This window comes from Pelophylax lessonae (genome assembly GCF_965119305.1).
Source record: "Pelophylax lessonae genome assembly, chromosome: 3".
NCBI lineage: Eukaryota > Metazoa > Chordata > Amphibia > Anura > Ranidae > Pelophylax > Pelophylax lessonae.
Genome location: NC_138770.1, coordinates 561,749,760 through 561,771,622, shown reverse-complemented (window position 1 = coordinate 561,771,622; position 21,863 = coordinate 561,749,760). Strand labels below are relative to the sequence as shown.

At 44.1% G+C, this 21,863-nt stretch overlaps 1 protein-coding gene across 1 annotated transcript in view; it reads right to left on the bottom strand.

Annotated features, from left to right (window-relative positions):
- CFAP61 (cilia and flagella associated protein 61) overlaps positions 1-21,863 on the bottom strand; it is a 612,448-nt gene that overhangs the window by 460,147 nt on the left and 130,438 nt on the right.

Here is a 21,863-nt window from a genome sequence, read left to right as displayed (position 1 = left end):
CAGACAGCTCCAAAAAAAGTCAGGTCTGAATGCAAATTAAGATTGTGCACATTATAACAGAAACCACTCAAGCGGAAAGATAAGAAGAACGTATAATAACAGTAAAATCTTATTACCAGATGGCAGCATTTTTATTTAACATAAGGCACTCTTGTGTCAATGACCACATTAAATTATAGAACTAAGAATGTATTTTTTAAAATAATTTTTACAAATTGGCTGCTCAAAATTCTACCTCGGATAGATCCAGTAGCAGAAGTAGAATAGGGGGTTAAGGATACCATTGATAGGTATTGTACATTCTTTTAGAGTTCATTAGGTGTAAGGTGATAATCAGATAAAATGACTGAGGACAGAAAATGTACAGCATGAGACCACTACAAACAACCCCTCTGTTTACATATATGCGAATTGGATGCGTTTTGAATGACATCCGATTGGCATGACATGTGAATCGAGCTGGCTTTCTATGGAGCCGGTTCCCATATTTGGGGTGCAGCGGCAAATTTAAAAAGAGTCTTGTGCGTTTTCTGAGCACTGCGGTGCGGTTCAGATCAGCTCCAGGGTCATTGTCTTCTATGGGAACGCATGAATCACACATCGGATCAGTTTTGAAAACAAATAAGATCAAATAAAAAAAAGCAGCGTGGGGGTCCTCCCCCCAATCCATATGAGGCTTTTTCGGGTTTGGTACAGATTTTAAAAGGAAAGCCATGCCAAAATTTGTAAAAAGAAATGGCAAGTATCCCCCCCCCCCCCCCAAATCCATACCAGACACTTATATGAGTATGCAGCCTGGCAGGCCAGGAAAGGGGGGGATGAGCGAGTGCCCCCCCTCCTTAACCATACCAGGCCACATGCCCTCACTAACCCCCCCATCCAAAAGCACCTTGTGCCCACCATGTTGATGGGGACAAGGGCCTCTTTCCCACGACCCTAGTCGGTGGTTGTGGGAGTCTGCTGGTAGGGGGCTTATTAGAATCTGGAAGCCCCTTTAACAAGGGAGCACCCAGATACTGCCCGCCCTATGTGAATGAGTATAGGGCACACCTGTACCCACTGTACCCCTACTCATTCACCAAAAATGCACCAAAAAAAAATAAAAACACAAAAACACAAAAGAAATAAAAACACAGCAACGTCACCTGGTGATACTGCCCCCTGTGACGTCACCGACCAGGCCATGCTGGGTCAGTGACATCGCAGGGGTGGTGCCATCAGGTGATGTCTCTAGGTAGCCCCGCCCCATACCTATTTAAGAACTGTCAAATGGCGGAGCAGGCAGACAGCAGGAGCCTTCAGTGCGAGCGGAGCTTTTTTTTTTTTTTTCGGGTCGGCGGTGGATGGATTTTTATTAAAGCAATTGTTAAAAAAACGGTGTCTGAGTTTTTTTTTTCCTTATTGACACTTTTTTTGGTGGATGAGTATTGTACCCCAGGGCTGGAAACTGGGGGCCTCCTTGTTAAAGAAGATGTACAGCCAAAACTTGTTTGGCTGTACATCTCCTATGCATCACAGGAGTGCAGTTCGTTCTGCACTCCTGTGACCCATTTTTAGCAGAGAGCGGGCTGAAGTCAGCTTTCTGCTCACGTCACAGATGTCGGTCCAGGCACCATTATGACCACGGAGTAGGGATCCGCCAGGTGCCTGGACTAACACCCAGCTCAGCCTCTCAGTGAGCCACTGAGAGCCTGAGCCGGCCGCTCCCCGCCCCTCCACAGCACAGCGCTCCAATGGGCGAGGACAGGGCAGAACAGAAAGCTGCTGACTGACAGTCAACAGCTCTCTGCTTGGGGAGATGTCAGGACCGAGCGATCAGCGGTGTTCGATCGCTCGGATCTCAGTGCAGAGGCGCCAGGGGACAGATGCTGCATCGGACAGATGTTGCATCCACCTAGGTAAGTATAAATGGGGGAAAAAAAGGAAATCTCATACTTCTCTTTTAAATTTGGTCTGAAGATTGTTTTCTATAAGCCCTATTCACACTTTCACACAGCCCTCAGGTGGTCTGCATTTTTCTGTTCTGCTCATCTGCAACACAATTTCCGTCAGAGTTTCTTTGCACCTCATCTCAGTGCAGTACACAGAATTAAATACAATTTCACTCAGTGACATTTCAGTGAAATAAAATAAAAATCTGTGCTCTGTGCTTTTAAAGCACAAAGTACTGCCAGCGAGAACCAACCGCAACTATAGGCAGCAGACAATAAATTAGGGCACCTAAAGTTTTCTTACTTACTTTTAATATATCAACTGATATTGGCACACCCAAGAACAGTCTAAGCAAAAATGTCTTGCACTTTATTCAGCAAGAGAGGAAGTAAACATAGTTTAAGGCAGTTTCTAAATAAAAGGATGTCCCCTAATGGGTTCCACAAAACAAACAGACAGCTCTTGCACCTTCCTAGTGTTTTGTCAACAGTAAGCCTTTTCACCAAGCAAGAGGCTCCCACAGCAGAGAGCCCAAGAGAGGGAGCCCTGAGCATTTGTCAGCTGATATTTATGAATGCCAGTGGAAAACTGACTAATTATGAGGTCTGTTATCAGGTAAGATTGTGACCTAGGAATAGAGATATATACTGGTCATTTCAAGCACTGCTGCTGGGTACTGGGTCACTGATATATACATGTCAAGTGCGTCCAAGCCCATCCATATAGCCAGGATCGCACACCAATATAGTAAATCACAAAACATATGATTGCAAAATGACTTCAGTTGGGATTCCACCCCTCAGGAAAGCCCCTCTAACATGTTTCACCCTGTAGGGTTTGATCAAGTCCTACATGGCTGAAACATGCTAGGGGGCTTTCCTGATGGATGGATGGAGAACCAGCTGAAGCCATTTTGTGATCATTTGTTTTGTGATTCACTATACTGTTGTATGGTCTTGGGAAAATTTGAGAAACCTAGGTTACACATACACACTGTCCACAATCTACAATACTTATAATTCATAACTCCTATCTTGTGTTATATTTTAGAATACTCCAGGGGCCCCGAAACTGAGGGTGCTGAAATCTTGGATTATCTTCTAAAACCCCAGCATAATTCCAAAGATGAGGAGGTTATTCCTTTGGTTATCTTTTAGAACACGTCTTGAACTAAAGAATATTCCACACTTTCTTCCCCAAATACAAAATTGTGGTCCACAGGCCAGATGTGGCCCTTTACTTGGCCTAATCCAGCCCCTGGGGTACTGTTCCCTACACTGATATGAGGCACTATTCCTCCCACTGACACCATTGATGAAGCACGATTTCTTTCACGATGAGGCATTATTCCTTCTATTTATACAAACGATAGGGTAATATTCCTCACACTGATAAAAACGATTAGGCACTATTCTTCCCACTAATACCAATGATGGGGCACTGTTCCTCCTACTGACCACAGACACTATGCAATTTATTTAGTCCCACTGATCACTAAGCCTGAGACATTGTCTACTTCCACTGACACTGAGGCATTTTCTACTTCTACTGTGTCATGGTCTTACCTTCTTGCTGTTCTCCTTCGTTTGACATGTGCTGGCGGCCATCTTGGTTTCTGGGTTTCTTGTAGCCTCCCACCCTGCGGCTCCTCCTTCCCACTGGGAGGAGCTGGATGCCTAGCTCATATATATAGGAGGTCTGTGGCTTCAGTTCCCTGCTTGGTCCTCCTGTGTTCACATGCTACTAAGACTGCTGCTACTTCTGGTTCCTGTTCCTGGCTTCGTCTGACTACCCTGTTGGTTCCTGATCCTGGCTTCGTCTGACTACCCTGCTGGTTCCTGACCCCTGGCTTCGCAAAGACTCTGCATCGGTTTCGCCATCCGTTTGGACTTTTGCTTTATAGCTTGTTTTTCAATAAAGCTGTCTTATTTTCACTTATCTGTTGTTGTACGTCTGGTTCATGGTTCCGTGACATTAGGACCAAGCCATGAATTCTGACGGTACAGGGCCATCCTCGCTACCCACGCTGGTTGCCAGACTTGATCAGCAGGATCACCTGTTGGGTCGGTTCGCCGTGGCGTTGCAAACCCTGCTTGAACGCACGGTACCACAGGCCACGAATTCTGACGGTACAGGGCCATCCTCACTACCCACGCTGGTTGCCAGACTTGATCAGCAGGATCACCTGTTGGGTCAGTTCGCCGTGGCGTTGCAAACCCTGCTTGAACGCACGGTTCATTTCGCTCCCGTTGCCGATGGGTCGGTTGTCGCTCCTGGGTCCGCTCCTACTGCCGCTCCGGTTGTTGCGCCAGAGTCTACCCCGACACCTGTTGTTGCGCCCGCGGTGTTTCGGGGTATGTCCGGTTCTGCCCCCCTTCCACAGCGCTTTGGGGGAGAGCCAACTCAGTGCCGAGGTTTCCTTAACCAGGTGGGCATTTATTTCGAGTTGCTGCCACATGCCTTTCCTACTGAGAGATCAAAGGTGGGCTTCTTAATCTCGCTGCTCTCGGACAAGGCCTTGGCCTGGGCCAGCCCTTTATGGGAGAACAACAATCCGGTGGTTGCCGAGTTTTCCGGTTTTGTTGCTTCTCTTCGGAAGGTATTCGATGTGCCGGCTCGTGCTGCCTCTGCTGCGAAGCTCCTTATGTCCATCAGACAGGGTTCACGATCCGTAGCTGAATACGCCATTGAGTTTCGTACCCTGGCAGCAGAGGTGGGCTGGAATAATGAGGCTCTGGTCGCTGCTTTCTCTCATGGTCTCTCGGATGCCTTGAAGGATGAGGTTGCAGCTAAGGACCTACCAGTGGAGCTCGAGTCTCTTATTTCTTTCCTGATTTTGATTGACACCAGACTCAGGGAGAGACCTTCCTTTAAGGAGAGTCTGCGGAGGCCTCCTAACAGATTGGCGCCTACCTTTGTTGTCCCACCCGTGCCTCCCTCTCCTCCCACGCCTCCTGGGGATGACTTGTCTGGGGGTGAACCCATGCAGCTGGGGTTTGCTCGCCTGTCCGAGGGGGAGAGGGTACTCCGGAGACGTGAGGGCCGATGCATGTACTGTGGTCTCGGTGGGCATTTTCGGTTGGCATGTCCGAACCGTCCAGGGAAACGCTCGCACCTGAGATCCTGTCGGGGGCAGATCTTGGGTGGAGTCTCCTCGTCCCCGGTTTCCCGTGTTGACAAACCACTGATCACTGTTGTCCTTTCCTGGGTCGGGGGCTCGGTGACGACCCAGGCGTTGGTGGACTCTGGTGCTGGTGGTTTGTTCATTGATAGTGTGTTCGCTGCCGCCAATTCCATTCCTCTGCAGGCTCGAGGTTCTCCTCTGGCTCTTGAGGCGATAGACGGCAGACCCCTTCTGCCGCCACACGTGACTCATGAGACCCTTCCAGTGGGGTTAGCCATTGGTGCCGTCCACAGAGAGTCGGTCTGCTTCCAGGTTATTTCGTCTCCACACTACTCGGTGGTCTTGGGGTACCCCTGGCTCCAGAAGCATAATCCGATTTTCGATTGGAGATCGGCCGAGATCCTCTCGTGGTCACCGCAGTGTGGGACTAGTTGCATCCATGGGCCTGTCAAGTTGCTGTGTACTTCCTCGGACTCTCTGTTGCCCCCTGAATACGAGGAGTACCGGGATGTATTCGATAAGGTGCGCGCGGTTGCCCTACCTCCGCACCGCCCATACGATTGTGCCATCGAGTTACAATCTGGTGCCGTTCCTCCTCGTGGCAAAGTCTATCCACTGTCGGTAGCGGAGAATGAGGCCATGGAGGAGTACGTGAGGGAGGCGCTTTCACGTGGACACATTCGCAAATCCTCGTCCCCGGCAGGGGCTGGATTTTTCTTTGTGAAAAAGAAGGGCGGTGAGTTGAGGCCTTGCATCGATTACAGGGGTCTCAATCGCATCACGATCAAGAACGCTTACCCGATACCCTTGATTTCCGAGCTGTTCGATCGCCTTAAAGGGGCCACGGTCTTTACCAAACTCGACCTGAGGGCGGCATATAACCTCGTAAGGATCAAGGCGGGCGATGAGTGGAAGACCGCGTTTAACACCAGGACCGGTCATTATGAATCCTTGGTTATGCCCTTTGGGCTGTGCAATGCGCCCGCAGTCTTTCAGGAATTCATCAACGATGTTTTCCGTGACCTGTTGCAGCAGTGTGTGGTGGTCTACCTGGATGACATCTTGGTATATTCTGAGTCCATGGAGACCCACATTCTGGATGTCAAACGAGTGTTGCAACGGTTACGAGAGAACAAGCTGTTCGGTAAGCTTGAGAAATGCGAATTTCACCGATCCCAGGTAACCTTCTTAGGTTACATCATTTCCGCTGAGGGGTTCTCCATGGATCCTGAGAAGGTTTCGGCTGTCTTACAGTGGCCCCAGCCCAGTGGTCTTCGCTCCCTGCAGCGCTTTTTGGGCTTCGCCAATTATTATCGGAAGTTCATCAGGGACTTTTCCATGCTAGCCAAGCCTCTCACGGATCTGACCAGGAAGGGCAGTAATTCCCAGGTCTGGCCGCCCGAGGCCATCCGAGCTTTTGAGGCTCTAAAGTCCACCTTTGTGTCGGCTCCGATTCTGTCGCATCCCAACCCTGGGTTGCCCTTTGTCCTCGAGGTGGACGCGTCTGAGACGGGAGTAGGCGCCCTTCTGTCTCAGCGTAGAACACCAGAGGGTCCTCTGCTTCCTTGTGGGTTTTACTCCAGGAAACTGTCTTCCGCGGAGTGCAACTACCAGATTGGTGACAGGGAGTTATTGGCCATCGTGCAGGCTCTTAAAGAATGGAGGCACTTGCTCGAGGGTTCGGTGGTTCCGGTCCTCATCCTGACGGACCACAAGAATCTGACCTACCTCTCTGAGGCCAAGAGATTGACACCACGTCAGGCCAGATGGGCTCTGTTCTTGTCACGTTTTAATTACGTGGTCTCCTACCTACCCGGTTCCAAGAACATCAGGGCTGATGCCTTATCACGGCAGTACTCCGACCTGTCCAGGGAGGAGTCGATTCCGACTTCGGTCATACCTCCGAATCAGATCCTGGCTGCCATTCGCACCAGCCTGACCTCTCCCCTGGGTGAGCAGATTTTGGCGGCTCAATCTGGTGCTTCCTCTGGGAGACCCAACGGCAGATGTTTTGTGCCTGAGGAGTTGCGCACTCGGTTGTTGCGAACCTACCATAACTCCAAGACCGCGGGGCATCCTGGAAAGAATCTTCTGTCCTGGGCTGTTTCACGTCTGTTCTGGTGGCCTTCCCTACGTTCCGACATCGCCGCATATGTAGCGGCATGCTCCGTTTGTGCCCAGAGTAAGTCCCCTCGGCACCTTCCGTTGGGCCTTCTGCAACCCTTAGCCACCGGGGAGCGCCCATGGTCACACCTGGGGATGGATTTCATTGTGGACCTCCCTGCATCCCGAGGCCATACGGTCATTCTCATGATTGTGGATCGGTTTTCCAAAATGTGTCACTGTGTTCCTCTCAAGAAGTTACCCTCTGCACAGGAGTTGGCCACGATTTTTGCCAGGGAGGTCTTCCGGTTGCACGGTTTGCCCAAGGAGATTGTGTCGGATCGGGGGAGTCAGTTTGTGTCCAGGTTCTGGCGCGCCTTTTGCTCCCAGTTGGGGATTCATCTCTCCTTCTCCTCGGCCTACCACCCTCAGTCCAATGGGGCCGCAGAACGATCCAATCAGGCCTTGGAGCAATTCCTTCGTTGCTATGTCTCCGATCACCAAGACAATTGGGTTGACCTCCTGCCTTGGGCTGAGTTTGCCAGGAACACGGCGGTGAACTCTTCCTCTGGGACGTCTCCCTTCATGGCCAACTATGGGTTCCAACCTGCCGTGTTACCGGAGGTATTCTCTCCCCAGGATATTCCGGCTGTGGAGGATCACCTTTCCGTCCTACGTGCTTCTTGGGTACAGATCCAGAAGTCCCTTGAGGTCTCTGCGCAGCGCCAGAGACTCCAGGCTGATCGCAGACGAGCGCCTGCTCCTTCCTACCAGGCCGGAGACCGTGTATGGTTGTCCACCCGCAACCTCAACCTTCGAGTGCCCACTCCCAAGCTGGCGCCTCGCTTTGTTGGTCCCTTCCGAGTGCTTCGCAGGGTAAACCCGGTAGCCTATGCCCTTGCGCTTCCTCCTGGCATGCGGATCTCCAACGTGTTTCATGTCTCCCTGTTGAAGCCTCTGGTGTGTAATCGTTTCACTTCCTCGGTTCCTCGACCTCGTCCGGTCCGAGTGGGCAATCGTGAGGAGTATGAGGTGAGCAATATCCTGGACTCACGCCTGGTCCGCGGTCGGGTGCAGTTTTTGGTTCATTGGCGTGGTTATGGTCCAGAGGAGCGTTCCTGGGTTCCCTCCGCAGATGTCCATGCTCCTGCCTTGCTCCGAGCCTTCCACGCACGCTTCCCTCAGAAACCGTTCTTTACTCCGCGGAGGAGGGGCCCTTGAGGGGGAGGTACTGTCATGGTCTTACCTTCTTGCTGTTCTCCTTCGTTTGACATGTGCTGGCGGCCATCTTGGTTTCTGGGTTTCTTGTAGCCTCCCACCCTGCGGCTCCTCCTTCCCACTGGGAGGAGCTGGATGCCTAGCTCATATATATAGGAGGTCTGTGGCTTCAGTTCCCTGCTTGGTCCTCCTGTGTTCACATGCTACTAAGACTGCTGCTACTTCTGGTTCCTGTTCCTGGCTTCGTCTGACTACCCTGTTGGTTCCTGATCCTGGCTTCGTCTGACTACCCTGTTGGTTCCTGATCCTGGCTTCGTCTGACTACCCTGCTGGTTCCTGACCCCTGGCTTCGCAAAGACTCTGCATCGGTTTCGCCATCCGTTTGGACTTTTGCTTTATAGCTTGTTTTTCAATAAAGCTGTCTTATTTTCACTTATCTGTTGTTGTACGTCTGGTTCATGGTTCCGTGACATACTGGCCACAGTCTGGCCCCGCTAAAGTTTGAAGGACAGTAAACTAGCCCTTTGTTTAGAAGGTTTGGGGACCTCAGCCACAGTGTAGTGTTCAGCAAGGTATTCTGAACAATTCAATAGTAGAGAGTCCTGTGTATACACCTGCCCCGAACAAACAACTGGAATGTTAAGAATTATTTTCTTAAAGCAGAGTTCCGGGCAAAAAAAATGTTTTACCTAAAAATACCCGGGACAGTGAGGGCTAGTGCATTTAAGCAAAGATAGCCTCTGAACTGTCCCCTGTTTCACTTACCTTTTAGAAGAAATACTTACCTTGAAAATGTCTTGTCCAGTGCTGCCATCTCAGGTGTGGGCAGCTGAAGCCGGAGCTTCCTCTTCGGGATCCTCTTCGGTGACGTCGGAGTCCCAGAATGCCCTGCTCGCCACTTCCGGTGCAAGCGCGTCATCCCTGCACAGCTTCTGGGCATGCCCAGAAGCTGTTTAGCAGGGAATGACGCCCATGCACTGGAAGTGAAGAGCAGGGCCGGTGCAGGCGCATTGACTCCTGGGATCGATGACGCTCATCTCCCAGGAGTTAATGCAAGGAATAAGTGACATTGTGCGCCGTGTGCGCAGAGGGAGGAAGAGGAAGGAAGGTAAGTTTTTTTTCATTAAAAACAAGGTAAGTGAAACAAAAAAAAAATTTTAATTATCCAATTCTTTTTCAGGTTTGTGTAAGCTAACGGACGGTGGAAAGTTAATTTTTAGGGTGGAACTCTGCTTTAAGTATTTTTAGGTATGTTGCGTGACAGGGAACACCTAAAACATATAATGGGGGTTTCCCAAATTTTTTGGAAACGTTGGAAATACACTCTAAGCCCAAGTGTACCTCCTGGTCTAATTTTTAGTGGGCTGAACGAGAGAAATCATTTGATTCCCCCATCCATGCTAAACAGTGTAGGTGGACAAATCTGCAGTGAGAGATCCTAAACAGTGTCTGCGTCTATTTGATTTCAGGAGCTGTCTAGCTGAAAGTTTTCCACTCAGCTTCTTTTGACAAAAGTCAAGTGAAAAATCACTCAGCTGGAATCTATGAATTGACCAGTATATTGTCAGCGTGAGTCCTAGGTAAGGCCACAATTAGGTTAAAATAATTGGATTAATCTTTAGGCCTCATGCAGACTAGATGTTATTAAAATGCCAGTAGAAAGCTGTAGTTGTAAAAGGAGTTTTTCAGCTTTTTTGCAGTAGTGTTTTACAGTGTTTTTTTAGCTTTTTTCAGCTGTAGCGTTTTTCAGCTTTTTTTTTGCAAAACTATACTCCCACAAAAGCTTTTGGCTCAAAAACTTTGATAAACGCAGAACAGCTAAGTTTTTTGCTGTTTTTCAGCGTTTTTCAGAGTTAGAGCGTTTTTACAGCTGAAGAACGCCTCTTAAAACCCACTAATTCTGGGGTTTTTTTCCAGCCAGAAGAGGCTTCTGCCAAACACTGCTGATAACAGCTTATGTGTGCATGGACACATAGGATAACATGCTGGGGAGTTTACTGGCTGCAGAAAAATACGTCTGATGCCAAAAAATGCAGCTGTAAAATCGTCCAGTGTGCATGAGGCCTTAAAGCGCAGTTCCGGCCTTTAGTGATTCCTGGAGTACTCGCTATGCTGATCAACAATTGGGCATTTTCAATTTTTTTTGGGGGTCCCTTACCTTATTTTCAAGTCATTTTTGATTGTACTTCCTCCTTCTCCCCCCTCTGTGGCCACGGCCACTGACATCACTTCCGCCTTTGCATTGCATCCTGGGAGCTGTTTGTCATCACTCCCAGGAGGCTGTAATCAGGAAAAACTCCAAGAACACTCCCTGGAATCAGGAAGAAGGACACAGCAGATTACACTGCGGCTTTAGATGCCCACATCCAAGATGGCCGTGCCCAGACAGCGTTTTTAAAAGTAAGATTTTGACTAAAATCCAATACTGTACACCTTGTAAGTATGAGAATTGCGGCTCTGTAAAGGGCGATGGATTAGTATTATAGGGTTATTTTTAGTTAAAAAAGGTATTTGAGGCCGGAACTCTGCTTTGAAGTCACAGGAGCCAGAAAGCTGCCCCCTGCACAGTTCTTGCTTATCAGGACTGTCTCATGAAAAGCACTATCCCAAGGACAAAAGAGTTCCAGGGGCTTTAGCAGTATTAGATGTAGTTCTAAAATGAAGAAGGTTTCTTAGGCACCAATTTAAAATGGTACCCAGTCTAAAAGGGGCCCTATTTTGCGTACAGTAGATATGGAAACTTATACATATTTATACTAGTAATAGTTTTATTAGCTATTTTTTCTTCTTTGTTGGAACTAAAAATCTATATTTACCAGACTTTTAAAATGTGGGTGGTTAGTTATTCTTTTAGAAAATATCACATTTGGAAAAGGAAAATGAGTCAGCGATGTCTTTTATTTTTCTTTTATGAAATATCTTTATTGCTAAAGATACATTTATATTGCCATAAGGGTCAATCTATTGAAGCTCGTAATTAAGAAAACTGTTTCATGTAGTTTGAAGCCTGCAGGCATTCAAACATTTCCCATTAGCGGACAGAGGGATTTTCGCTTGACACTGCAGTTTTAGCGGCTGGCTGCTGTATAAACGTCTTTTAATCCTAAAAGACACTGAGATGTGAGCGCATTACAGTTTGTATGAATTGCATTCAGCATCGAACATTTCTATGAAAATACAAGCAGCTGCTGTATTTTCCATTGAAATGATGTGAAGGATCCCATGCAGAACAGGGTGTAGACACACAAGTGACTCATGTATCTGTGCTTATCAGTCCTTGTACACTTTCCAGGCTCCAATAAAAAGGACTGAGTGACATGCAAGCTGTCCCATTGTTCCTTGTCAGCAATGGCAAGACACACACACACATCATGAGCCTGTCACTTGTGTCCTTTATCGCTCCAACCTGTACAAGGTTATCAGTTGCTTAGGGCCCTTCCAGCCTGTATGCAATAAATGAAAGGTTACAGGGTAAAGTGACATCAATTTTTTTGCTCATAGTAATTAAGTTTTAGTCCAGTTTTGCTAGCCCGCTATTAATGTAAAACATTGCATTTGTAAACCTTCATTATGTAATATGGAAGCTGACTGTCAAGCTAATTGTAGCTTTCTACCAATGTGCTTGGGCATAGATATTGGCATCAAAAAAACTTGCCCTTGATGTCTACATCAAACATAAAAATGTATGTCAGGATTACTATGCACACAGTTAAAACAAAGAAATGTAAGCTGATAAAGGCAGGTTATTTAAAGCGGAGTTCCACTCAAAAGGGGAAGCTCTGCTTGTCTGCCTCCTCCGCCCCTCTGCTGCCATGTTTGGCACCTTTTGGGGGGGAGGGGAGTAGGTATCTGGTTTTGACAGGTACCCGCTCCCACTTCTGGCTGAGTTCGCCGTGGTGAACTCAAAGGGAAATTCAGCTCCCCTCCTCCTTTCCCCACAGCCAGCCCATTCACAGAACACAGTGCGCTTCGCACATGTGCAGTAGGGAACCGGCTGTGAAGCTGCAAGGCTTTACTGACGGTTTCCCTTAGTGGTGATGGCAGTGGCAGTGCCCGATAGCCGATTGAAAAATCGGTTCAGGTAAGGACACACTGCAGGATCCCTGGACAGGTAAGTGTCCTAAAATTAAAAGTCAGCAGCTACAGAATTTGTAGCTGCTGACTTTTATTTTTTTTTCTGAAGAAGCCTGGAGATCCTCTTTAAAGTGGCAAAACTTTTATTTTAATTTTGGACGCAGTGGTTGATATGTAGACCCTCTGTCAAGTTGTTAAAGTAGAAGTTCAGGCAAAACCTAACTAACCCTAAACCTGCTCTCTGCCACATTCTAAACCTAATCTGTCTAACCCTGTAATGCAAAAATCGCTATACTTACCTATCTTGCAGCTGATCTGGTTCGGTCCCAGTATCAGCTGTCAGCGGCGGCTTCAGTGTGGAGGCGGGAGCAGGAGAGGCAGCTGACAACAGAAGCCCCATGGTAACTCTATGGTTGACGTCACTTCCCAGGCATTTCCCAGCCGTTGTCGGTCCTCTCCTGCACAGAGCTTCCGTCACTGGAGACTGGACCAGATCGGGTGCAAAATAGGTAAATACAGCGATTTTCGCTTTACAGGGTTAGATAAATTAGGGTTAGAATGTGGCAAAGGGCAGGTTTAGCGTTTATTCGTTTTTGCCTGGACTTACACTTTAATACTGTAAAAAAATTTAAATTGAACCACACCACTGCTAAAAGGTCAAGATATGACTTTATTCCAATAAGGCAATAAGCAGAGAGTAACCAGTGCATTTCGGTGGTCCAAAAACACCCTCTTCATCAGGGCTTAATTGAAAATAATGTGAATGGACTAGAAGTGAACTGGATCTTTACTAGTATTTCTTCCAGTCAGTGGTGTATTTAGGTTTTTTGCTGCCCTAGGCCTGACTAAACTTGTGCACCCCCTAATTTAAATATGACGCACCCCTTCCTGTAAAGGCCACACCTCTTCCTGTTTATGACCCGCCCTGCCATCTGTAAACCACAGACCACAACCACAGTCAATCAGTGCCCATCAGTGTAGCCTCATCAGTTCCCATCATTATACCATATCATACCAGGAGGTAGCAGTGTGACCGCTTTATGGTGGTGCCAGACTGATTTGCCTCCTGGAACCTGCCCTCCGGCCAATTTGCTCTATAAGACTGGCACTTTACTAAAAGTGTGTAGCGCAAGCCGTCTTTTTAGTGGGGGAGACGGGAGGAGGCTGTTTTTTTCTTGTGCGTGGTGTAGCTTTTTTGCTGCCCCCCTGCAAAGTGCTGCCTTAGGCCTGGGCCTTGTTGGCCTAGGCCAAGATACAGCACTGCTTCCAGTGTGCTTACAAACACAGGTCTTGTCAGCAGCTGGTTAAGTAGCCATATTATTATGTTACCTTTCCATTTCTCTGCAGCACTGTCATTTTCTGTAAAATTCAATGTAATATGGCAACCTGGAGGCATTCTGCATACTATTGATGTACAGAACCAAAAATACTGTTTCATGCTTAAGTGATTGGCTCATTGATTTTCCCATACAACTTCACTAAAAAAAGAAGTGTGGGATGCTAAAAGACACACACATACATCATCAGTTTATTGCTGCTGCCCCTCGCTGACTCTACCACCGAGAACTAAGTGATCATATGACCACCGATTGCTTAGTTCACTGTCTGTTCTAAGCATAGAACAAGGACTGCCCCTCCAGCACTCACTAGAGCAGCCGGAGATGCTGATTAGGCATCTGGGTGGATTCCGATATTATTGGCAGGATCCTTCCAGAGTCTGGAGCAGCTCCGTGTCGTTAACAGACAGTGGGCTTTAGCTCGCTGCTGTCTGATTCTGGGTCACAGGAGAGCAAAAGTAAGTGCCTTTCTGTGACCCAGAGGGAAGGTGTAGCCAAAAAGGTGTTGACCATAAGTCTCTTTCAGATAAAGTCAGATTCTAGGCATCTTCTGCAACAAAAGTATAATTTTTAACAAGATACTCCCTAAGGGTTAATTACTTCCAAAGAGATGCAGACACTGCAACTTTTCTCATCAAAACACTGAAATTACATTACCTGATTTAGAATTAGTTAAGTAGTCAGTGTGGTGAAACATACAGTTATTCCTTCAGAGCAGAACCAGGTAGGAATCTTTAACAAAGTTTGTTAACCACTTAAGCCCCGGATGATTTGGCTGCTCAAAGACCAGGGCCTATTTTGCGATTCAGCACTGCTTGATTTTAACGGACAATAGCACGGTTGTGCTACGCTGAACCTAAATGAAATTGACGCCCTTTTTTTCTCACAAATAGAGCTTTCTTTTGGTGGTATTTGATCACCTGTGCGATTTTTACTTTTTGCGCTATAAACAAAAAAAGAGCGACAATTTTGAAAAAATAACAATATTTTTCACATTTTTTATATGAAATTCCCCAAAAAAAATGTAAAAATCAAAATTTTTTAACATTTTAGGCCAATTTGTTTTCTGCTACATATTTTTGGTAAAAAAACTCACAATAAGCGTATTTTGATTGGTTTGCGCAAATGTTATTGCGTTTACTAACTATGGGAAAGATTTGTAATTTTTATTGTTTTTTTTTAACTAGTAATGTCGGCGATCTGCGATTTTTTGCGGGACTGCGACATTGCAGCGGCTAGATCGGACCCTTGACTGACATTTTTGACACTTTTGGGAACACCAGTGACATTACTACAGTAATCAGTGTTATACATATGCACTGATACTGTAAAAATGACACTGGCAGGGAAGGGGTTAACTTTATTAGTGATCAGTGGGTTAAATGTATCCCTAGGGGCGTGTTTCTAACTGTGGGGGGGCATGGCTAGTGATGTAACCACAGAGACATACGATCCTACATAGCAGGAGATCAGGGAGAATGACAGGCGTCTTTGTTTACATCAGCTGCCTGCCTTTCTCCCTCTCCAGCGGGAGATCGCAGCCACTGAACTCTCCTCTATGTTATCTTATCTGTCTATATGCACTCAGTTTTTTATAGTCTTTTAGAGGCAGTTGGGTTTAGTGGCATTTTTTTTTTTTTTTTTTTAAGCAAAAAAATGCATTCAGGACAGACGTTTACTGGCACTTGAAAACGCCAAATGTTTGTACCAGCATGCAAACGTGGCTAAACGTACTAAAAACATTTATAAGCATTTCGATTATAGGTGTTGCTAATAGGTAAGCATTTCTGACCATTTGCAAAAGGGAAAAACAGACTTTCCAGAGGACAGGGAGAGAAAGAGGGAGAGAGAGAAAGATTTCCTGCATTGTAGGCATTTGGGAGGATATAGAGATCCGCAAAAAATGAAAACATGTACACTGGTAAACGCGGCATGTAAAAGTGGTAAAACTGACATTTTTTAACGTCCTTTACTAGCTATCAAGTATTGGTTTTCCAATGCCCAGTGTACATGAGGACTTATTATTCATTTAGACATTTTTTAGCGATTTTACCTGATGTTGTAGATTTATCTTATGATTTCTTTATAATGTATTCTTATTTTTTCTTATTATTCCTTCTCTTTATATGAAGAATTACATTTTTAATTAACCTTAGTTGGGTAATGTAGTTTTCTGAATGAACTATTCAGAGGTACGTGCACTAACTATAGTCCTTAGCTAGACCCCTCCCTTCTCCTTGTTCCCTTATTTGCTTTCCAGCTTATAGGGGTGTGCTCTCATGTAGCTACGTCTGATAATAAACCTTTTTGGTTTGGAACTCTCTCAGTCTGGAGGTTGTCTCATTTCAAATATCCCTATTCAGTTTGGTGCCGTGACTCGGATGTGCAACTGGCTGCTACTTGTCACCATACCCTCCACGATTCATTACAGCAGACAAACGGGGCCTAGGTGAGTGCATTTTAGCTCACAAAATAAGTTTGCCTGTGCTTGGGGATTGAGGAGGATATAGTGATATGGTACTTGCCTAAAACACACATAATAAAGAACCCAACGAGAGCGTGTTTATATGTTTTGTAACCGTCTGTTTATCTGTTTGTTTGTCTATGTATGTCACAGGCTGCTATGTCAATCCTCTATCTTGTACCAAATTCTGCTGTATGCATGGGTTCCTGAAGCCGTAGCCATAAGGGGTGCTGGCTTTGAAGTCTTTCAGGGGTAAAAAAGAATTAAGGCTGAGTTGGCTTAATGCCTGGCTTGTCCAATGGAGGGGTTTTGAGAGTGTGAGAAAGAGGAGGCAGGTGCGGTTTTGAGGTAAGTGAAATTGTTTCACTTTCATTTCTTGCATTGGTCCTTTTGGTCTCCCTGGGTCTTAAAAGAATCCAGTGTTCGTGTGACAGCACACCCTGTCCTGAAAAGTCTTGGGATAAAATTATCAAAAGGAGGCAGTGGGTGTGCATGGAACGGTTTCAGTTTTAGGAGGCTGGCCAGGGAGGGACCACTGAACACCAATTCATTTATCTTGGAAGTTATTCTAAGATAAAGAAAGCGGATATGTCCCCTCGGGAACATATAGAATGATACGGTGTAATGAGACACTGAGACTGATCAATGTCAGCCGGGATACTATCTTAAACCTGAGCTGGTTTGTTTCTATCTAAAAACTTTCTGTAAACTTTCATTCATTCTGTTTCTTTTGTGTTGAAAACTTAACAGCGCTAAGCGTTTCCTTGTTGGGTGGACCTGGGCCAGAGCCGGGCTGAAGTCAGATATCTGTACCATGCTGATACGAGGAATGCTGGCTGCTTGCCAAGATAGTAGAAATAATTTACTAATACAGCATGACTAAAACTTTTGGATGTGCTAAAATTTATATAAAAGTTTTGAAATTTATATGATGCAAAGGTCTTGATGTATATGTTCTATTGACAGGGAAAGTAGTGAAAGGTATAACCTGAAATAAATGTTTAAATGAACAATACACTAAGTAACTGCCACACACCTTTGTTTGTTTTTGAAATATTGGTGGTGGTGTTGGGGGCTATTGCGTGGATTCTATAGTTGTATTTAAACAAAAATTGACACCACTCCACGTAACTGATCCTCAAGCGGTCATTGAGCCAGATTGTGGGGAATATGTAGCATTGAGAAACATTGTCCATGAATCCAGGCAATGTGACCCAGAGGTGTGACCCACTAATAATCCACAATACATGTGATCAATTGGGAGTAATAATTGACAGTCTTTGTATGTTATTGCATTTTATTTGTTTAGATTGTGGTGTTGAAAATTTAGAGGGATAGGCAGAGAGGGTTTGTTATCTGTGATCTCAAATTTCTCATATAAGTGTGAAGTATGAATCTGTGCCGAGTTGAGGAATTTAGAGTACAGGTGCCTCAGTAGTAAAGAGGGCTACCTCCATATTCTGTGTGATAATCACAGTACACAAGAAGGGGTAACTGTGAATGCATAAGCTTGCCCAAGGAAGAGGCAGCAGCAGGGGAGGATTGGGATTTCTGGTAAATGTAGCCACCTATTAGGTGAGCAGGTAATATCCAGGTAATCTAAGTAGTCAACTGTTGCCTTATGAGTTTATGTGTAATCTCCCTTACCGTGTTGTGATGATGAGGAGTTATGTATAAATCTCCATCAGTAATTGTAAATATTAATGTAAATATATATATGTACGAGATATTGAGTTTTGATTTTACATTTAGTTCATATATGATTATCAGTTATATGAAGTTGGGTGACTTCAGTCTGTAGGCAATAGTAACTTGATTAACAAGTCCATTTGAAAGGCCAGTCGGCTATTCACATTTAAACACATAAAAAGTATCCCATTCAACAAGTCTGTTCGCTGAGAGGTAGTCTGTTGATATGCTAAATAGTATAATCCTGTAACTACATTTCTGGGAGCCAGACTTCCTGGGGCAAATGAAACTAGGATGAATAGACTATGTCATGTCCGCCCTTATTTCAATCCTCCACATCAAAGAACTCTCATTAAGATATGCTATGAAGATTGACTATCGGTTGAAGGGTTGGACAATGGGCCCTGGAGATGAGCTTTGCATCTTAATTTTCATTTTCAAAGTAAATTAACAGGTTCTCCCCCCCAACAGAGAGGAGTGGTTAGCAAGAGGCTGAATTATGCTAAGCTAGGGGAGAGGGAGGTTGTCCAATCCTGAACGAGATACGCCCAGAGGGAGGAACAGGGCAGGATAGCTGAACCAATCAGAATAGCCCTACACAAGTCTATGCAATATGGTTTGTCGGGACTATTGGGGGGTTGATTCAAATAATAATAGGTAAAAAGAAAAATGATTTTAAAAGCCATGTATTTCATATTATGCATAAGAGATTCTGAATGGTGCTGCCTGGCGTCCATCTTGTTTTCAGGGTGAAACAAAGTTCATATATACTTGTTAAACAAAATGTCTCTCACAGGCTTACAAAGGGTCTATGGTTTCAACAGAGATCTTTGTATTTCTATGTAATCGTAAATAAGATCCCTTTTGACATCTCGATCAGATAAAACTTAGTCAGTCTGACGCTATGTTAAAGGGGGTGATATCTCAGTCTGTCTATAGGTATTTAACAATAGACAATGGCTCAGTGTTTTTCAGCATACATTTAAAGATGAACCATATAAGTCTTCATAGATACATTATTATATGTGAGAAGATATTAGCCATAATTATGTTATTATATTATGTAAGGCATATACATATATATATTTAGGAACATTATTGGGTTTATATTTTCATAGTAATAATCTTACTTAGAATTCTTTTTCTAATAAGTGTAAAGACATGTGTATCTCGTTACTAATTACCTCATTTCAGAAAAGTTTGTGTGTAGGTCTGGTGTAAGTTTTTATGACACTATAGATCTTCCTATCCTAGTCTGGATGCCTGACAGTTATGTCAGAATCCAAATAAGTAATGGCTTCTCACTAGCCGACAGGTCAATAGGTCATCAGATAACAAATTGTTTTAATTATGTTAAATACAAAATCTAATGAATGGTACGACACTGCCCTCTGCAGGCAAAATACCAGGTGCAGTTTTGAGATAATTTGAGAAATTCCCATATAAAAGTATTATATTGTGTTAAATAATATAATTATTGGAATGGCATTACTTGCCCAGGTGAATTATGGAGATACAGGTGGACATTTATGTATGTACTGGGAGTCTAGACAAAGTTTTATGTTGTGTTATATGAATAATCTCACATATAGAGAAATCATTTAACTTTATTATCCAGTATGGGGTTAATTATCAAAAGAGGTGTGTCTCTGACCTCACTAGTTTAGGTATAGAATATCCCGACCAATAGGGATAATGTTTCATCCCTCTGGGTTTAACTTATGGTAATTTTTATAGCTCTTTGTTCTTACCATATAAAAGACCAACCCAGATGAGAGAGAACAGGAGACTTTACACTACTGACAACACACCTCACACTTACACCACACACGCTATTACATTTTTCGAAAGACTCATACAGACATACTCCCTGGTCCATCATTCATCTGAAACTTGAAGGGAATCCACCATCTTAAGAAAGGCATCCATCTTAGGACTCTGGTAACGATTTGAAGCTAGCGGCTATCTTAAGTGTGGTAATTATGCCTTGCTATGTTATTTGATTTTATTCAACAATTGTTTATTCTTACCTTATATGTTTTATATTGCATATTTAAAGGGTAATGAGATTACAATCCCAGCCGTATAAGCCATGGTAGATTTTTCTCTAAATAGCTGATTTTTGTTTTTATACATTTTTATATATATCAGATTAAGTGCATTATTTGCAATTTTAAGTCTTCCGTTTTGCATGGCTTATTCTCATTTCATCTGCAGTGGAATGACTTTTGGGCTATGCATTGCGCAGACCATTGTAGTCTGTTTATATAGAACATTTATTTATGGCTTATGCTATACCTGGGAAGAAATGGTAATCTTGCTTTAGTTTTGCTTTCACTTTGTTTTATTTCATTTTGTTTCAGTTTCACTTTCATTATTGAGCTAAACATCACATTGCATTGATTATTTGAAGTTAGTATTTTTATGTAGAGTTATTTTTGTGTCACTTCTTGTTTGATCATATATTGTGTTTGCATGTCTTGAGAATAAATATTTATATATATATTCCACGCTGTAGACTGTACTCACTAAGATTGGTATATGCTTTTAAAAAGAAATTAATCAATTAAAAAGAATTCACGACATTGATTTATGGCAATAGGTGAAGACTCTCCTTTTTCACAGATCTTTGCTTATTAACCATAAATAAATACACTGCTATATTCAGAGCAGTATAAATATTCTGACATACTGAAGTACGAGCGCAAGATATTTATTATTAAATATTCTTACATATAATGGAGGCCCCAGCGAGATAATTATTGATTTCTTACATATGCCAATCATAATATTGATCAGGTGACATAATCAATAACTTAAAAAAAAAAAAAAAAAATTTTTTTTTTGGATTTTTTTTTTTTTTTTTTTAATAATTATGAATGTTGATAGAAATGCATTAAAAATGTCCACAGCAGGTAATGTTCATGCTGCCAACTCTGGCAAGGTGTCAGTCCCTAGTGGTAATGCCACAACTCCAGTAGATTTGGCACAGATCATAAATGTGTGGAAACACCTCTCTGAGTCTGAAATGGTGTAATATGTAAATGCTGGTTAGAGTCATATATCAAAATCCTCAGAAAGTCGGGCCAATAAAGGGCATCTGACATGGGTAGAGGACAACCTGTATGTATGAACTCACCAATAAGCTTATCTAACACCAAAAGACGTCAGGAAGTGTGATCACATACTTTTTGGTCATGGCTAATCTTACTGTATCTTTATGAGGAACTGCACCAGAAGGCTCAGCAAAAAGGAGTTTAATAAAGCTCCAATCTCAACTCCAAATAAATGAGAGAATGAGATTAGGAACCTCCTTGAGCAGGTGAAAGTAACCTCTATTGGGACACATAAGTTAAGAGAATGTAGCGTGAAACTGCAAAATAAGGTAGAACTGTGGTTTCATCAAGTAAACTGTAATGAAAGTAATCATGTGAAAGTGAAATGTAAATGATTAATGCAATAATTAGGAAGTTTTGAGCAAGGGAAAATGTTTTTCTAGCAAAAGTTGCCGAGTAATCAGCAGTGGAAAATTTTGAAAAAAATAAAAATAAATAAAAATGTAACAGTTAATTCATGACAGGAACTCATCAGTAAATACATAGAGTTCCATAAGGTCATGGTGTCCATGCAAAAGGGTAATGCTTAATTAGTCCTACATTAAATATGACTCCCAGTCTGTTGGTTATGACCCAGACAAGGGGGGGAATCAGGCAAAGAGTCCATGTCCTACCCCAGCCACATTCCTAATATAGGAGGGCAGAAATTGGGCAGCCATGCATAAATGGGTATGAGTCATATCAGGTCATTGCAAAAAGACTAGCACCCCTAAAAAGACACCATGCACCTCCAGAATTTAAAAGTTTTAAAAAGAGTACTGTCCTGTATATTTTTTTTTGTTAATAAAAGGTCCTTAAACTTTATT